Raw genomic sequence first — 16738 nt, 5'->3', positions numbered from 1 at the left:
GTAGCTGCTCCGCTATCTCCCTAGTACTGTCTTTCTTCTTTAAGCCCATTAGACAGTGAAAAGTAAATTGTATTCAACTGCGAGCATTACAGGAGTTTAGAGAGAAGAGCAATGATCACAAATGATAAATACAATACAACCAATTTCATGTTTTATAAAAACAACTGTCTTGTAGCCCCTGGCTTTGTGTTTGAAGAAAGAATGACACAAGAAACATTTATTTCATTCCACACAATAATTCAGCGCAATCTAAGAGAGCACTGCAAGGGCAATACCATCTCCCAGCTGCTGATTACATCAAAGCTTTGCAGCAAAAATTCAATTTTATGATGTTAATCTTGGCCTGCCACTCAGAAATTTTCTCTCAGGGATATGATTTTTCTTGGGATTTCATTTTAAGAATGATTTTCGTCTTCTGCAATCAATAAAGATATGTTTTCATCAAAAGACTCTATCTTGGCAAAATTCAATTGGCCATTTCAATCCCTTTTGGTGACACAGTATTAATTAAAATGGTTTATGTTGAACGTAAAGGGGGAAATTGGGTAGCGGAGCACACAATCACTTCATACAAGTGCAAACTCTACAAGATCTCTTTATGTGGGCTGTGTGACTTGTAGAGAGATTGTCAGGAATCATCCAGCACACAGGAATAATGCCAACATTGTCCTCATCATTCTACCTGCAACAGTGCTACTCGTGTCAGTAGAAGATTCATTGGAGTTCTGTCTTCTTCTATTGTCTACAGAACATCAATCTATGACTCTTTGATGTTAGGCTCAGGGGTGAACAAGCCAAAATTATCTGTCCATGCTACCTTTAAAGGGAATCTGTCAGCAGGTTTTTAAAAATACAGCTAGTGACAGGGTCCCATAGAGGCCAATTAACTAACTACCTTCTTTAAGCTAAAAATTGTTTCCCTTACATCTCCATAAATTCACCTTATCTTATAGTACCTGGCCCTGAAGGGGCCGTGTCCTGATCGGTCTGCCCCTTCCATCTACACCTCCCTTTGTCCCATGCCTTTTCTCAGCATGTCATGTGACCACGGAGATGTGATCTAAGTTTAGTTTTGTGCTTACCCATGTATGCTAATTCTTGCCCAAGCAGTGCTTGTGTATTGAATGAGAGGAAGCTGGTGCTTTTTGGACATTGAAATACAATTACATGATCATTATGTTCCTGCTTGTCTTGTGCATCAGATGCAGGATAGAGCTTCACTTGCTGATCAGGGGGGTCTCAGTGATGAGATCACAGATCACAAGAAAGGGGGGTCCGATGGGGTCAGAATGTTGAGGGGTTGATAAGTTATTGAATTTTATAGCTTAGGATTTTACCAGAATTCTTAGAGATATAGTAAAAAGTTGCAAAAAGCTTTACTACTATTGCAAAAAAGATTTTACCCAAAGGGAATAAGTCAAGTGATATTGTACCTTCAATTTGTTCAGGCCTTTTTGTGTATACATATCTAATTGCATCACAATAATGTCCTAGAAAATACAATAAAAGCAAGAGATACAAAAGGAATTCACAAGTATTCATAAGTGGACCCATTCCTATTCAGGTTTGGACAAATTTAAATACTTTGTTTGGGCCCAACCACTAACACCCGCAAACGGTACTAGCCAGTCAGCGACAGCGCCATCTAAATGGAATGGCGCCTTGATTGCATGTCACCATATTGGGGAGGGTCGTTGCTCTCGATGGTGTCATTGGGGATGAAGAGGCCATAGCAATTTAGATGCCACTGGTGATTTTGGCAGCAGCATTTAAAGAGTTAAAGCCCACAATAGGTATCGCCACCCATTGTGGGTGTTAATGGCAGGGTGCTTGAGCCGAACCCAGACCCGGACTTGGGTATTGATGCAAAAAAAAATCATCTAAACAGGCGGCTCCCTACTTAAGAACACACGACTCACAGATGACCCCTAGTTACAAACGGACCTCTGGATTTTGTTCATTTATTTTAGCCTTAGGCTACAATAAAATGTGTCAAATTTGTCTGCAATTAAGATTTTATGTTAATCCTGGCTCTTATGACAACCCAACATTTTTAAAATCCAATTGTCACAGAGACCAAAAAAATTTTGACTGGGGTTACAATTATAAAATATATAGTCCCAACTTGCATACAAATTCAAGAGCAAACCTACAGACCCTATCTTGTACGTAAGCCATAACTATTTCATACCTATTTAATATAAGGAGTATTATATAAGGTCATATTATGTGTGTACTTGGTTTAAGGCCAACTGAAGACAAACATGTTCAGCCCATGTAAATGGACCTGTATGCTGGTCCGATCCTACATAGCATAGCATAGGACTCCCTGAATCATACAGAAATATTATGCAAATATTACCTTTTTGCTAGCCAAACTTCAGTGCCTCAACTGTAAGAACTGCTGGCAGACAGGGACAGGTTCAGACCAGCATATGGGTCAATTTCCACCGACATAACACTGCCGTCTGCAGCCGACTCTACATATAAGCCCTAAAGTATGGTAAACATTTCTCAATATTTATCAAAGTCCATTTTCTACTTCTGGGCCATTTATTCAATGGAAATCACACATTTTTGTGATGTGCATGCCACTTTGTGGTTCACTGTGGCCAAGATTAAGTATGGATATAGAATAACAAAAAGAGTTTTCCAGAATTATTTTAGCAATAACCTAAACGCAAGCAAGTGAAATACAATAGCAATACATTATGCATCACATTATTAGAAACGAAGTCTGCTAATATCTTATTATCCATCCATCCAAACATAGCAAAAGGAAGCAGCACAGTACAAGAAAATGAAGCAAGGGTGTTATTCTTCACCTGCACCAAAGAGTCCCATTTGGATGTGTTAATATACTGTATTATGGAAATCACAACACCTAAAAATGTACAAACACACCACCTCTCAAGTAAAAGGACTGTTCTACTAAAATGATATGCCATCCACATTTTGATTCTTCTGCATTTGATTTTAAAAATTAGAATTATACTTTATTCCAAAAATACTAAAGCGTTCTTACCTTGTAAGATGTATCAGTGCTCTCCCCTCATCATCTGCTCACTGCACTGTATGGATGTCCCAGAAGAGTAGAACCTGATGTACAAGCTTGTAGTGTTTTGGGTTAGACTAGAATAAGAGCAGTCGTGTTGTCACGCTAAACATTAGCTACAACAGAACCACAACAGAAACTAAGACAGACACTAAGAAATCCAACATTAACTCTTCATTTATAGAAATGACCTCAGACAGAATATGTGCTAGTTATTAGCATTATCTGCACCTTTATTGAAAATCCATTAACATCTACATTTGGTTATGTGCGGTAAGTGTAGTGACAAATCCAACCTAGTTCTTATTCATGATATATAATGACAGAATGCCACCCTCTGTTACTAGGCAGGATTTTACAGTGGAATTTAAATTATTAAATTTAGAGCTACAATGGAAGGCATTTGGATATGAATACTCCAGTTGCTAATTAATCCCACAGATGGTCCAAAAGCCATGTATCTATACGAGTACATGTTCATGCCAGTGCACAATAGTCTTCACTTGCCGTGTACAGGTTAGCTGACACATGCTCACTGGTGGCATCGCGCAACCCCGCATCCATGTAAAAAAACTGTAACTATGTTCATTTATAGTAAAACATTAAATATATACACTCACCGGCCACTTTATTAGGTACAACATGCTAGTAACGGGTTGGACCCCCTTTTGCCTTCAGAACTGCCTCAATTCTTCGTGGCATTGATTCAACAAAGTGCTTGAAGCATTCCTCTGAGATTTTGGTCCATATTGACATGATGGCATCACACAGTTGCCGCAGATTTGTCGGCTGCACATCCATGATGCGAATCTCCCGTTCCACCACATCCCAAAGATGCTCTATTGGATTGAGATCTGGTGACTGTGGAGGCCATTTGAGTACAGTGAACTCATTGTCATGTTCAAGAAACCAGTCTGAGATGATTCCAGCTTTATGACATGGCGCATTATCCTGCTGAAAGTAGCCATCAGATGTTGGGTACATTGTGGTCATAAAGGGATGGACATGGTCAGCAACAATACTCAGGTAGGCTGTGGCGTTGCAACGATGCTCTATTGGTACCAAGGGGCCCAAAGAGTGCCAAGAAAATATTCCCCACACCATGACACCACCACCACCAGCCTGAACCGTTGATACAAGGCAGGATAGATCCATGCTTTCATGTTGTTGACGCCAAATTCTGACCCTACCATCTGAATGTCGCAGCAGAAATCGAGACTCATCAGACCAGGCAACGTTTTTTCAATCTTCTACTGTCCAATTTCGATGAGCTTGTGCAAATTATAGCCTCAGTTTCCTGTTCTTAGCTGAAAAGAGTGGCACCCGGTGTGGTCTTCTGCTGCTGTAGCCCATATGCCTCAAAGTTCGACGTACTGTGCGTTCAAAGATGCTCTTCTGCCTACCTTGGTTGTAACGGGTGGCGATTTGAGTCACTGTTGCCTTTCTATCAGCTCGAACCAGTCTGCCCATTCTCCTCTGACCTCTGGCATCAACAAGGCATTTCCGCCCACAGAACTGCCGCTCACTGGATGTTTTTTCTTTTTCGGACCATTCTCTGTAAACCCTAGAGATGGTTGTGCGTGAAAATCCCAGTAGGTCAGCAGTTTCTGAAATACTCAGACCAGCCCTTCTGGCACCAACAACCATGCTACGTTCAAAGGCCCCAAATCACCTTTCTTCCCCATACTGATGCTCGGTTTGAACTGCAGGAGATTGTCTTGACCATGTCTACATGCCTAAATGCACTGAGTTGCCGCCATGTGATTGGCTGATTAGAAATTAAGTGTTAACGAGCAGTTGGACAAGTGTACCTAATAAAGTGGCCGATGAGTGTATGTATTTGGTTAAAATGTGTTTGTCCACAGAACCTCAAAGGAAACCTACCATTAGGAATCTAAGATCAGAAGTATTTCTGAAGGTAGATTCCTCCTGCCTGCCTTTCCCCTAATCTGTAATTTAATAATCCTGGAACATAACCTTACTTGTTAAAAACTTTATTTTAGTCATATGTAAATTAATTGCAGAGGCTACTGCACTAGCCTTAGCTGCCAGTGCCCGGCCAGGCTAGTACAGTCCCAGTAGCCTCTGCAGTTCATTTACATATTACTAAAATAAAGTTTTTAACGATTTAGGTTATGTTCCAGGATTATTAAATTACAGATTAGGGCAGAGGCCAGCAGATCTACCTGTAATCGTATATTCCTCATGGTAGCTTTCTTTTAAGGGGTTTATATGTACAGGTCTATTAACTCTTCATACACCTCTAGCATTAATCTGCGGGTTTGTTTGTGGCCCATTCCCCGGCACCTCATTAAGGACACATTGGATACATTTGTTCTGGGCTAGCACTGTCCCTTTCTGTTTATACTTTTACTTTAGAGCATCTACCTGGAGCTATGCGTTCACTGTAAACAGACAGTGAGAAGGAAGGTGTTTACTATAAACACCTCAGACATTATTACAGCAGCGAATGTTTATAGGACAAGTGTTACACAAGGCGTTCTCACACAAGGAGGCTTTGTCTCCAGGTCATTGTGCTTTACTGATTCACCATGAGAATTCAGATTATTGTCTAAAATGCACAATGACCTGTTTACTTGCATATAAGGTGTGTATATATTGGATTCTTGAAGAAGATTTGCATGCCATGTTACTATTATTTTAGGTGTTGAGCTGTACATTGCATATAAAGCAGCAGCTTGGATGTCAGGCACAAGATCAGGGTGATCCAAAAGTTCTACAATGAACTGCTACCTGCAATACAGTCCGCCACCTGCTGGTGAGAAGTGAGCACCTCCCATGTATTGTACCCTTCTCACTAACAGAGAGCAGACAGCGACTGTCTTAAGAGCCACAGTACAGGGAAATGGGGACAGGTATTAGCTGTTGTTACAGATAGCACACGCCCTTATCAATTCTATGGGCTCAAACACACGGCTCTGAATGTCCCTGCCCGTAGCATTAGCCGCTTTCCTAAGACACAAAATATAGAGCAGGTCCTATTACTGCTCATGTTAATGTCCCAGGCAGTCATCCTCAGATGAAACATCCACTCTAACCCTTATACAACAGGGACTGTAAATGTACAAAACTCCATGCAGTTGTTACCCCTGGTCAAATTCTAGGACCCCTGGACAGCAATTTAACAGAGCTATACAATGGGGTTCATTTACTTACCCGGTCCAGTCGCGATCCTGCAACATGTTGTCCGATGTGGATTCGGGTTCTGCCGGGATTCACTAAGGTCGTGCGCCCGATATCCAGTAGGTGTCGCTGCTGCGCCGAGGTCCGCCGGAGTTCACCTTCTTTTCCCTGGTGCATGTAAGTGCTTGATCTTGTGCCAAAATCCCGGTGGAATTTGGTGCAAAACGGAAAAATTCGGGAAACCCGATGAAAGTGCGGCCACGGAGCCCTTAGTAAATGAGCCCCAATGCATCACAAAATTTAGACAATGGGGGTTTTGTCATTGTGTTTGACTTTTTATTTTGGCACAAAAAAAGTCTCAATGAGACTCCTGTCTAAGCACTCGGACAGGAAACGGGTGGACGTCCCAGGCCACCGGAAGAGTGAAGGTTCTGTGCCCCTGTAAATATCCAAAATATATTCACGGTCCAGCCGGATACTTGACATCAAATTGTTTTATTTGGTTACATCATAACCTCTCCATGAAACATACTTGGTGAACGCGTTTCAAGCGGTGCAACCGCCCTTACTCATGACAAATATATTTCATGAGTATGTCATGAGTAAGGGCGGTTGCACCACTTGAAACGCGTTGACCAAGTATGTTTCATGGAGAGGTTATGATGTAACCAAATAAAACAATTTGATGTCAAGTATCCGGCTGGACCGTGAATATATTTTGGTCTGCTATACGCCCGCGCAGAAGGGTGGCCCGTGCCTGGATCTGACACAGAAGGCAATTACGAGGAGGTGAGCTGGCATCCTTTTTCTGCCCCTGTAAATATACAGGGGCATGGCTCTGACAGACCATGGCATGGGAGACTGGGAGCACTGGAGGAGGTAAGTACAGCCTCATTATTTTAAACAATCCTCCACAGCCCACCTCCAGAGTTTTAAATACAGACAGACAATCCCTTTAAAAGTTCTTGCTCAGAATTGTGTTCAATGTACTTGTCTATGCCCAATTTTACTTTCACATTTTTGGACATATTGTAGAAACCATGGGCTGCTGTAGACCTTAAACTCCACAATTAGACGCTAAAATCATGCTTGACAGATGTCAGCACACTGAGAAATGAAGTAACATTAACTTAGATTACCTCAACCCAGGCGTGTCAGGTGGTGAGAATTTATTGTATTATCTTATGTATCGTACTGTAAAATATAGAGGATGCAACGCTACATTTCATGTCACCGGAGCTATTATTTTCTAAAGATAAACTACACACTTGTAACACCTTCACACACACTTCCAGATATTTGGAAATTTGGCAGATTAAATCATTCTTCTGATTAGAGCAGGTGTCATATAACAAATTAGTGAAGGACAAACAGAATGAGCGATGTTCTGCGTGCTTGTATTTAGGTAATACCGCACAACTATTTATTTATGGCACATTTTGATACGTTACAGCGGCACAACCAGTAAATAACTTCCAGAGATTACACACAACTAAGCGGAGCTGTCAAGGTGAAATATGGGAGTGCTTCAGGACCTGGAAGGCTGAAGTCATAAAACAGCCATAAAATTTATAGGTAAGGGAACATTAAGAAATTGGACATAATACTGATTAGATGACTTATTTAAATATGTCTCCTTGATGTAATTAGGGGATGAATGGGTCAGGTTTCTCAACTGGGAGGTTAAGAAGTAGAGAAATGAACCACGACTGAGCAGGTTGTGCTTTATAAAATGTAAGAATAAAACACTAAATATTAGGAGATAAAAGATGATTTTAGTAGCTATGGAGTAAGAGAATTGAAATTATTTTAGGAATATAGAAATTTTGCTATTATTTTTAGCTAATATCCACATTAATGGCCATAGACTTTACTAGGTTTGCGGAATCCTAGACTCTTACAAAGTCTTGATTATTCTCCAACGAGTTGTTGAGATTGATTTAGTATAAGCTATGAAACAAGTACATTCATTCATTCATTCTATAAATATTTTTTTTATGCAGGCATTTGCCTACTTAGATACAAATGTCACACTGATGGAAAACTCGATATGCAGTTATCAGTCTCAGTCTTAGTCAGATACAGGCAGTTCCCGACTTAAAGGGGTTTTCCCATGAATCAAGTTAGGCCCCATCAACTGGATAGGGCCTAACTTGCTGATCGGTGGGGGTCTGAGTGATGGGTCAGCACGTGACCGTTCTGCTCCATAAATCTCAATGGAGCTGACGGAAATTGCCTAGCGCCATGCTTAGCGATCTGTGTCGGCTTCAAGAGATGGAGGCTGTCTGCAAAGAGTAACTGTTAAGGTTTTTTTCCCCACAAATCAATAGCTCTTGGTATGTAAAACAACTTTGCCACCCACATGTGGTAGTTTCTTTGCTATATCCCTCAGATTACCTCAGAGCTGCAATGGCTGCTTCCTCTTCCTGTGCTGACAAGCCCTGTGAAATAGTTTATAGTTTGTTTATCTGTCAGTTTCATAAGAGGGGAGGGGTTGTTGCTCCCTGCTCACAGAGGAGGAGGTCATGTGACAGAGCACTCTCTGTGTATGTAGCAGAGCTGGATGTGTTCCAGACAGTGGATACAGATGTCTCCTGCACAGAATAGGGAGGTACAAGCGCTCCCTGTTCCCCATCAGTTCCCCCATCCCAGACTGTGATTCTACAGAATTTTATCTGTGCAGATAAGCTATTTAACCTTAGTTCTCACACGACACAGGCTATAGACTTTATGTAACTGGTTTCCCTATGATTTCTTCCACTCATTACATGTTCCCTGCTCTTCCATGTGATGGAAGCTGCCAAGCTGGTCACCACTTACATCCTGCATGTGCACTGCAACTAAATGGGTTTAATGCTAAATTACTTTGAGAGAGAACACAAAGTAAAATGGGATCTGTGAGCAAGCATACTGGTCTCAGCCTGAGGGCAAAGACTAACAGATATTAGTCTCCGCCCACTTCACCTCTGGTGAGAAAGATTTTTGTCAAACACTTTCAGAACAGAAAATGTCATAACTTTGGAAAGAAAATAGTGAGAATCACAAAGTAGGCATTGTTCTGTTTTTTTTTTAAAGGGGGAATGACATATAATAATTTAGTAACATCATTATAACTGTACAGTTACGCTTTAAGATCACACCTAAAGAACCTATCCTGTAAGTAACCGAGGACCCAAACCACCCAAAGTTTATGCTAAGAAGGGCATTCATTATGAAATCATCATATATCTCAAACCGCAGATTGAAAGCAGGCAGAAGGCATCCATCCTTCATTCCACACAAAGTTTGTTTCTAGTACCATATGTAGGAAGTGAATTCCAGACTTGTAGGGGCTATAATGTTTATAAACCCTAGGGTCCATGGAGTCTTAAAGAGGTTTTCCCATAAACAAAAGTTAGGCCCTATCCATGGGAGTCACCACCCCTAATCCCGTCCCCCCTCATGAATACATCGGACTGCTTTGCGAGCGGTCCGGCGTATACATTGTGCTCCACCACAGTGTTAGATAGCATTATCGGAGGTTTCTGGTAACGCTATCATTATAACACTGCAGTGTTAGTAAGCAGCTCCCAGTGCCTAATTTATGGGTGACAGGTCCTCTTTAAGGCTACATGCACACAAACCTATATAGGGGAGCACCTCAACTCACTGTGACTGAGCCAGATGGCAGCTTAGCACCTATGGAGATGAGTGAGGTAGTTAGCGCTCACCTTCCTATCTGATATGATATGCGTAAGAGGGGCGACATGAAGGGCAACTTAAATTAGCATGGGGAAGGGAAGGTTACTTGTTACATGAAGTGAGCAGTCAAAGTTTAAGGCTGCATTAACAGTGATGTATACCCGCCCGGCTACGGCCAGGCTGGCATACGTCCGGCGCCATGACGAGGTGGAGTGGTGACCCCTCCCTTCTCCATAGAAATCCATTGGTTATGGGCCATAACACGGGGAAAGATAGGACATATCCTATCTATTTCCTGTGTACGGAGTTGTTACAGTGCCGCATGTGTGCCATTGCTGTCTATGGAGGACCTATGTACATACGATGTACCTATGTACATATATCAACAGAAAGGTCTCTATGGAGGGAGATGACAGAGAAAGTGGGATGGACAATGAGTGGGTGGCATGAAGACAGGAGGGTACATGAGGACTTTTAGTGTAGGTGCTGCCATGAGCACTCTCAGTGCTTACGCCTTCTATTGGAGCCGTCACCCCAAGGCCTCTGCCCTTAAACCCCAGCATATTACCAGAAGAGAGAAGCACTAGATCCAGGAGGAGTCTATCCAATGGTCCTCTACTAGCAGAAATGCACTGCGCAAAATACATCATCAAATGTAAATACATTTTCTCAGTAACAACATGTGTGTAGTGTGCAACATTATTAGTCATCACTATTAACGTTTAGAGACAAAACACATGTTGCTACTTACATAGAACATATGCATCTCATGCGTCTTATACGTTTTGCCTAATGCATTTAAATTGCAAACGTATCATCAGAATGCGCCCTCCGGCTGCCTTCCCACTCTGCACAGTCCAGCACAGTGGGGAGGAGTTTTCACTGTTCATGAATTGTGTTATATGTAATTCAAGCGCAGTGTGTGACCATAACCACCGGGAACCTAAATGTGCCCACTAACCCTAAGGCAACTAAACCTAACTCAACTAACCCAATGCTACTGACCCACTAACATATACAGTGCCTTTAATAATTAAAGTGGTTTTTCAAGCTGAGGGAGGTGGAGGTGGGGTGGAGTCAGAACAAGAAAGCAGTTGTACTTACCCCTCTGGCGCTCCGGTCCAGCGATGTGCCTCCCATCATCCTGGTCTGTATGTATACAGAACCACAGCAACGACATCACAACAAGAGGCCCTTGCTGTGGTCTGTGAAATGCTTGCACAGGCCACAGGCCACAGGCAAAGGCTACACAGGGGGTGCGCTATTGTCATGATATCACTGCTGCATCTCTGTATACATTGAGAGATCGGGGATGATGGGAGGCACAGTGTCAGACCGGAGCATCAAAAGGAGGTAAATACTTTCTTGTTTTTACAGCCTCCCCACTCCACTGGTAAAAATTATGCAAGCCTGGACAACCGCTTTAATCATGAAGGCCTTGTATAATTGCATAAGGACATGAAAACAGAACAAAAACCATTGGATAATTGTGAGGTAATGTGTAAAAACAGCACTTACTGTAAATCCGTCAACTCACACATGGCTTCTTTGAGGAATACTCTTTCATCTTTTTATCTGGAGGATACGTTAGCTTCTTTCAGCCACAACTAGGCTCTGAAGATTTAGAAAGACGAAAAGTTAAGTCCCTCATTTTATCAGTATCTCCTCTACTTTATAATGACAAATGTAATAGAGTTCTGTTATTCACCTAGAGATCACAGTTATCCTCCTAAAGTGGCTATAGTCACAGCACCTGCCCCCTGGAGCCAGTGCTACCCCCAAATAGCACAGGATATCTCCCAAAAAGTCAGAGGGCTGCACCCGAGTAGTCATAGGACTGCCCCCAATAGTCACAAGGCTATCCCCAAATAGTCACAAGGCTGCCCCCATGTAGTCACAAAGAAGCCAAGAGGTAGCCCCTAGAAGCAAATGATGCTCTAGTACCCAGTAGTCACAGGGATGCCCCAGAAGCCACCTTGATGCCCCCAAGTTGTCACAGAGATGCCCCCAGTAGCCAGTGCTACCCCCAAGTAGTCACGGTGCTTGCCTCCATGAAGTCACAGTTCTTCCTCTCAAGTTGCTGCAGTGCTTGTCCCAAGTAGTCACCGTGCTTGTCCCCAAGTAGTCACCGTGCTTGCCACCAAGTGGTCTCACTGCTGCCCCAGTAGCCAATAGTAAATACTAACCAAAAAACCATACTTACCTTGTTCCTCTCAGCTTTGTTGTCTTCTGCAGAGCTCAGGGGCAGGCGACATATGATGACATCAAACTTCCACCTGCGCCATCTCAGTTGCGGCCATAGGCCTTTGGCCTGGCGCATGTGGACATGCCTGCGCCATATGTTCCCTCCATGTCACACACTCCTTGCACCCCCACATAACATCAATGTCACACTGCATCCCCACAGAATATCCATGTCACACTGCACCCAGACATTACTTCCTTGTCATCTTCCTTGTCATGCTGCAAACACCCCCCCCCCCTGCCAGGCTGCCCAGGGGCCACAATATGAAGGTAGGGGGCCACCATATGAGGTTGGGTGCCACAATATGAGGAGGATGGACGACAGGAGGCCATAATATGATGGAGAGATGAGCGGGGCACAATATGATGGGGATGGAGAACAGGGGCCACAATATGAGGAGGAGGGAGTAGCAGTACAGAAAGCTCAGCCATAATAAGTTTGGGGAGGTAAATAAAAGTGGGGGAACAAAAGAAGAGAGCAATATGTTACTGAGTTGCATTATGTTGCATTTTACTATGTGGGGCCTTCTAAGTATGATATTATACTATGAATGGGTGGGGCAAGGGATGGACAATAGGTGTGGTTTAGGAAAAAATGGAGGGACTTTTTCCTCTTTCTCTTGTTCAAAGGTTTGTAGGTATGTGTCTGTGTGTAACCATTCAACACTCCACAGTCAATCACCTGCTGAGGAGCAACCTCTTCTCTATTTCAGGAAGATGTGTAAAGGTTAAATATTTCTCCCCTTCTCTTTCTCCAACAGCCATGTTCTTGGTGTTCTAGCCCTAGCACGAAGTAGCATCACTATGCAGTGCTGCCACCTACTGGACACAATAATTATCTCTCCTCCAAAACAGGATAATGCAGCACCTTAACCAGCGACCCCATACGAACAGAGTGGACGGTATTAGGGAAGTTAAAGCCCCAGATGACAGTCAGCTGCAGGTTCCACAGGATAAGTATTTGCATCAATGCTGCAGAATTATCAATGAGGTAAAGTCCTCCACGTCTGCAGATACCCTTAGGGTCTGCTGGGAGAAATCTATTTAAATGTGATTGATTACTACGGGCTACAAAAACAGTTTTGCTGTAAGGTAGTTTTGTAAATCTGCCCCATGGTGTGAAAGAAAGATTATATTTTCCATGCTATTGTTTTGTCATTGGCAGTATAGAAAAAAACAGGAAAGTTACTATCACTATCTGACAGCATGTGAAAGAGTTTAGTACATAGTGACTGAAGTTACCAGAGAGGCCACTAGATGGCAATGTGTGGACTATAAATGAGTAATGTCTGGGCTTGTCAGTGGAAATGAAGGAGCATGTTTACTCACTGCCCAAGGGATCTTTACTATCCATTAAAGTGTTTTTGCAAGCGTCTGCTCAGAGTCAGAGGCTGTATGTAGGAATTCTTTATTGAACATTCTTCTTACACACACAAAAAAAAAAATTGCCATAAATTTTCAGTTCTGAAATGCTCACATTTTATGAGTAAACACAAAAAATGTAAGTGGCAACTAGAAAATAAACACTGTAAAAAACACTCTCATTTATCAATCTGAGATTTTCTGCTGCTTTTCTCTCTTGTTTGGATTGTGATGTTGAAAAAGAGGGTGTGTTACTATGTGTCGGGCCACACCATTTGTAATTAGAAACTACATTAGATAAAACCAAACAACTTAAAGCAGTAGCATGCATTGTCTCATACTGGAGACTCATGTGTAAGGGACCTTCGGAGAACCCGGGACCCACTTCAGCCAGATATGGGAGACCAGGGACAGCCTACGTAAAAACACAATGGGTTAGCTGGCAAGAATTTTGCAAACCCACAACACAAACAACACAAAGGTTAAAGGCTGCGTTGAGCCGCACCAAAAACGACCTGTCTTCAGGTGGCTTTTGCTGTGGCGTCTGTGGTGTAGGCATAAGGTTTCTTGTCTGCACACAAGATTGTTTTGCACATATATACAAGAAGGTGACTATTACATGGCGGCAAACAATCACCACATCATCTGGACTAACCTTAGCCAAATTTCACGGCTATGGTCTGAGTACAGTATGCTAAGACTGAGTTTATGCATTTTGAATACATTGAAAACCTACAGCTATAAATAACATTGGGGCACATTTACTAAGGGTCCATCGAAAAAACATTTCCAACGGGTTTCCCAAATTTTTTCGTTTTGTGCTGAATTGCCCTGGGTTTTAGGCGCATGCGATTGGATTGTGGCTTTCATGCGACACAAATCTGACACAACCTGACTGATTTGGACAAACGGCGGAATTAAAAAATCAAATTGTGTCGCAAGATCAGCACTTACATGCACCAGGAAGAAGATGGTGAACTGCGGCAGACCTCAGCGGGGGAAGCGACACATGCAGGAAATTGGACGCACGATCTTGGTGAATCGTGGCAGCTCTGAATCCTCGTCGGACTTTCCGGATCGTCGGCGTCAACGGTACGGGTAAGTAAATGTGCCCCATTGTGTGCACAGATTATGAAATAATCAAGAAGTGATATGCAATAAAACGAATGTCTGACTCAATTTATTACTCTTTCTTTGTAATATGTCCATAAGCAATTTATCTGCTGATTAAACAATGTAATGGCTTATTTTTCCAGGCCCTGACATATCTGACTACACCAGGCAGACAGTATCCCTCCCTTCATATTGTAGTAACTAAAGATACAGCATGTAAATATAATGAAATCACACGGTCCATGTCCTTTCCAGATAAATATGTATCTAATATGACTTTGGTTCCTATGTCTATAATATAAGCCTGCGGGATTGTGGTTTGGTAATCGGAAAGGATTCGAAGCAAACAACTTGTCACTTTAATAATTAAGCTTCATTGATTCCAGATTTTGGCCTGTAATAGTGTCTTTATCAAGCATAAACAGATGTAGCAGGAGTTTCTTTGTCTACCAGTTCATTAGAACAAGAGTAATGGGTTAATAATGACTTCTGATATAGACATCTGAAACCTGATTATTTAGCAGTTGTCATATATTGCATTTTAATGATCTAGTGTATAGTATGTCTAGTCATAACACCTTGCTCCATAATCACTTCTGACTGTCTAGAAATTGTATCTTAATAAAATTTTGATAATGTATTAGATACAAGCTGTATACACACAGCAACTTGATGGGCATGTGGTTTTTCAACTGTATAAACTATGTAACACAAACTGGTAAAGCCTCCAAAACAAGTAATGATAAATATGGATGGTATACAGTCCCAAGGTTACGTACAAGATAGGTTCCGGAGGTTTGTTCTTAAGTTGAATTTGTATGTAAGTCTGTGTATTTTATAATTGTAGATACAGACAAAAAAAAATTGCCCCAGTGACAATTTGGGTTTAAACATTTTTTGCTGTAATGGGACCAATGATTATCAATAAAGCTTCATTACAGACACCTTACAGCTGATCATTGCAGCCTGGGACTATAGTAAAGCATCCAGAGAGCTTCACCAGAGATCAGAGGGGTCTGTCTGTAACTATGGGTTGTCTGTAAGTCGGGTGTCCTTAAGCAGGCGACCGCCTGTACTTAAATATATAACAATATAACTGTGCATATTGCACATAACCTGGCGCAGACTAACAAGCCTCCTTAGTGTAAATTTATAACCACAGGAACTCCTCAATTTTTAGCTATTATGTTGAGCTGTTCTCTAGTTTGTGGGGGTTACATGATACTTGGCCCCAGCATGGCATCAGATATTAGTTCCTAGCATTGGTTTCTTCCTATTCCTAGTCACCATCATGGCTACTTCCCTTATTCATGGTCCCCAGAATGGTATTCCTCTTAATTTTGGTACTCAGCATAACTCCCTCTTTTACTCAAGGACCCCATTAAGTGCCCCCGCTCATCTCTGATCCATAGCATGATCTCCTTTTACTTAAACATGACCCCCTTTATTCCATTTTTGCCCTTCTGATATTTTGGAACAATTTGTGTCTCCCAAAAGAGTTTGCCAAAATCTTGACACTCTCTCAATCAGCTTTATGAGGCAGTCCACCCTAAATTGTATTCAATTGCCAAGAGTTAATTTATGGAATTTCTTGCCTTCATAGTGTGGATATCAGTTGTGTTGTGCAGTGGTAGAAGCACTACACTGCTCTTTATAGTGTTCAGCCCTGCCACACTTTGGCAAGTGTCACTCAACTAAGTAAAAAAAATTACTAAGCAAAATTATAAAAACCACAATAGAGCCCAAATAAATATCATTGCAATCTTTTGGGCTCTGTTGGTTTTCATTGTCTTTCTCTCCCCTTGTTATTCATTTATAATAGACCAAAAATGCTGAATCTTTAGGATCTTCAAAATTTTTCTTGTGCTTTTTAATTTTAACAGCAGAGCTGAAAAGCAGTGTTCTCTATCAGCTGTATAGATGTGGTTTATACTGACATCTAGTGTCCAATGGGAAAACTACATTATTTACATAGATTACAACTAGAGATGAGCGAACATGCTCGTCCGAGCTTGATGCTCGGTCGAGCATTAGGGTACTCGAAACTGCTCGTTGCTCGGACGAATACTTTGCCCGCTCGAGAAAATGGCAGCTCCCGCCGTTTTGCTTTTTGGCGGCCAGAAACAGAGCCAATCACAA

General features: G+C 42.0%; 1 protein-coding gene across 1 annotated transcript in view; it reads right to left on the bottom strand.

Annotated features, from left to right (window-relative positions):
- WDR72 (WD repeat domain 72) overlaps positions 1-3138 on the bottom strand; it is a 135826-nt gene extending 132688 nt beyond the window's left edge. The window contains exon 1 of the mRNA XM_072148193.1: positions 3026-3138. The gene's annotated coding sequence lies outside the window, so the exon portion shown is untranslated. The remainder of the gene's footprint in view (positions 1-3025) is intronic.
- Between the last annotated feature and the right edge of the window lie 13600 nt (positions 3139-16738).

This window comes from Engystomops pustulosus, chromosome 4, assembly GCF_040894005.1.
Source record: "Engystomops pustulosus chromosome 4, aEngPut4.maternal, whole genome shotgun sequence".
Lineage (NCBI taxonomy): Eukaryota > Metazoa > Chordata > Amphibia > Anura > Leptodactylidae > Engystomops > Engystomops pustulosus.
This window is presented reverse-complemented; position numbering and strand designations above follow the sequence as displayed.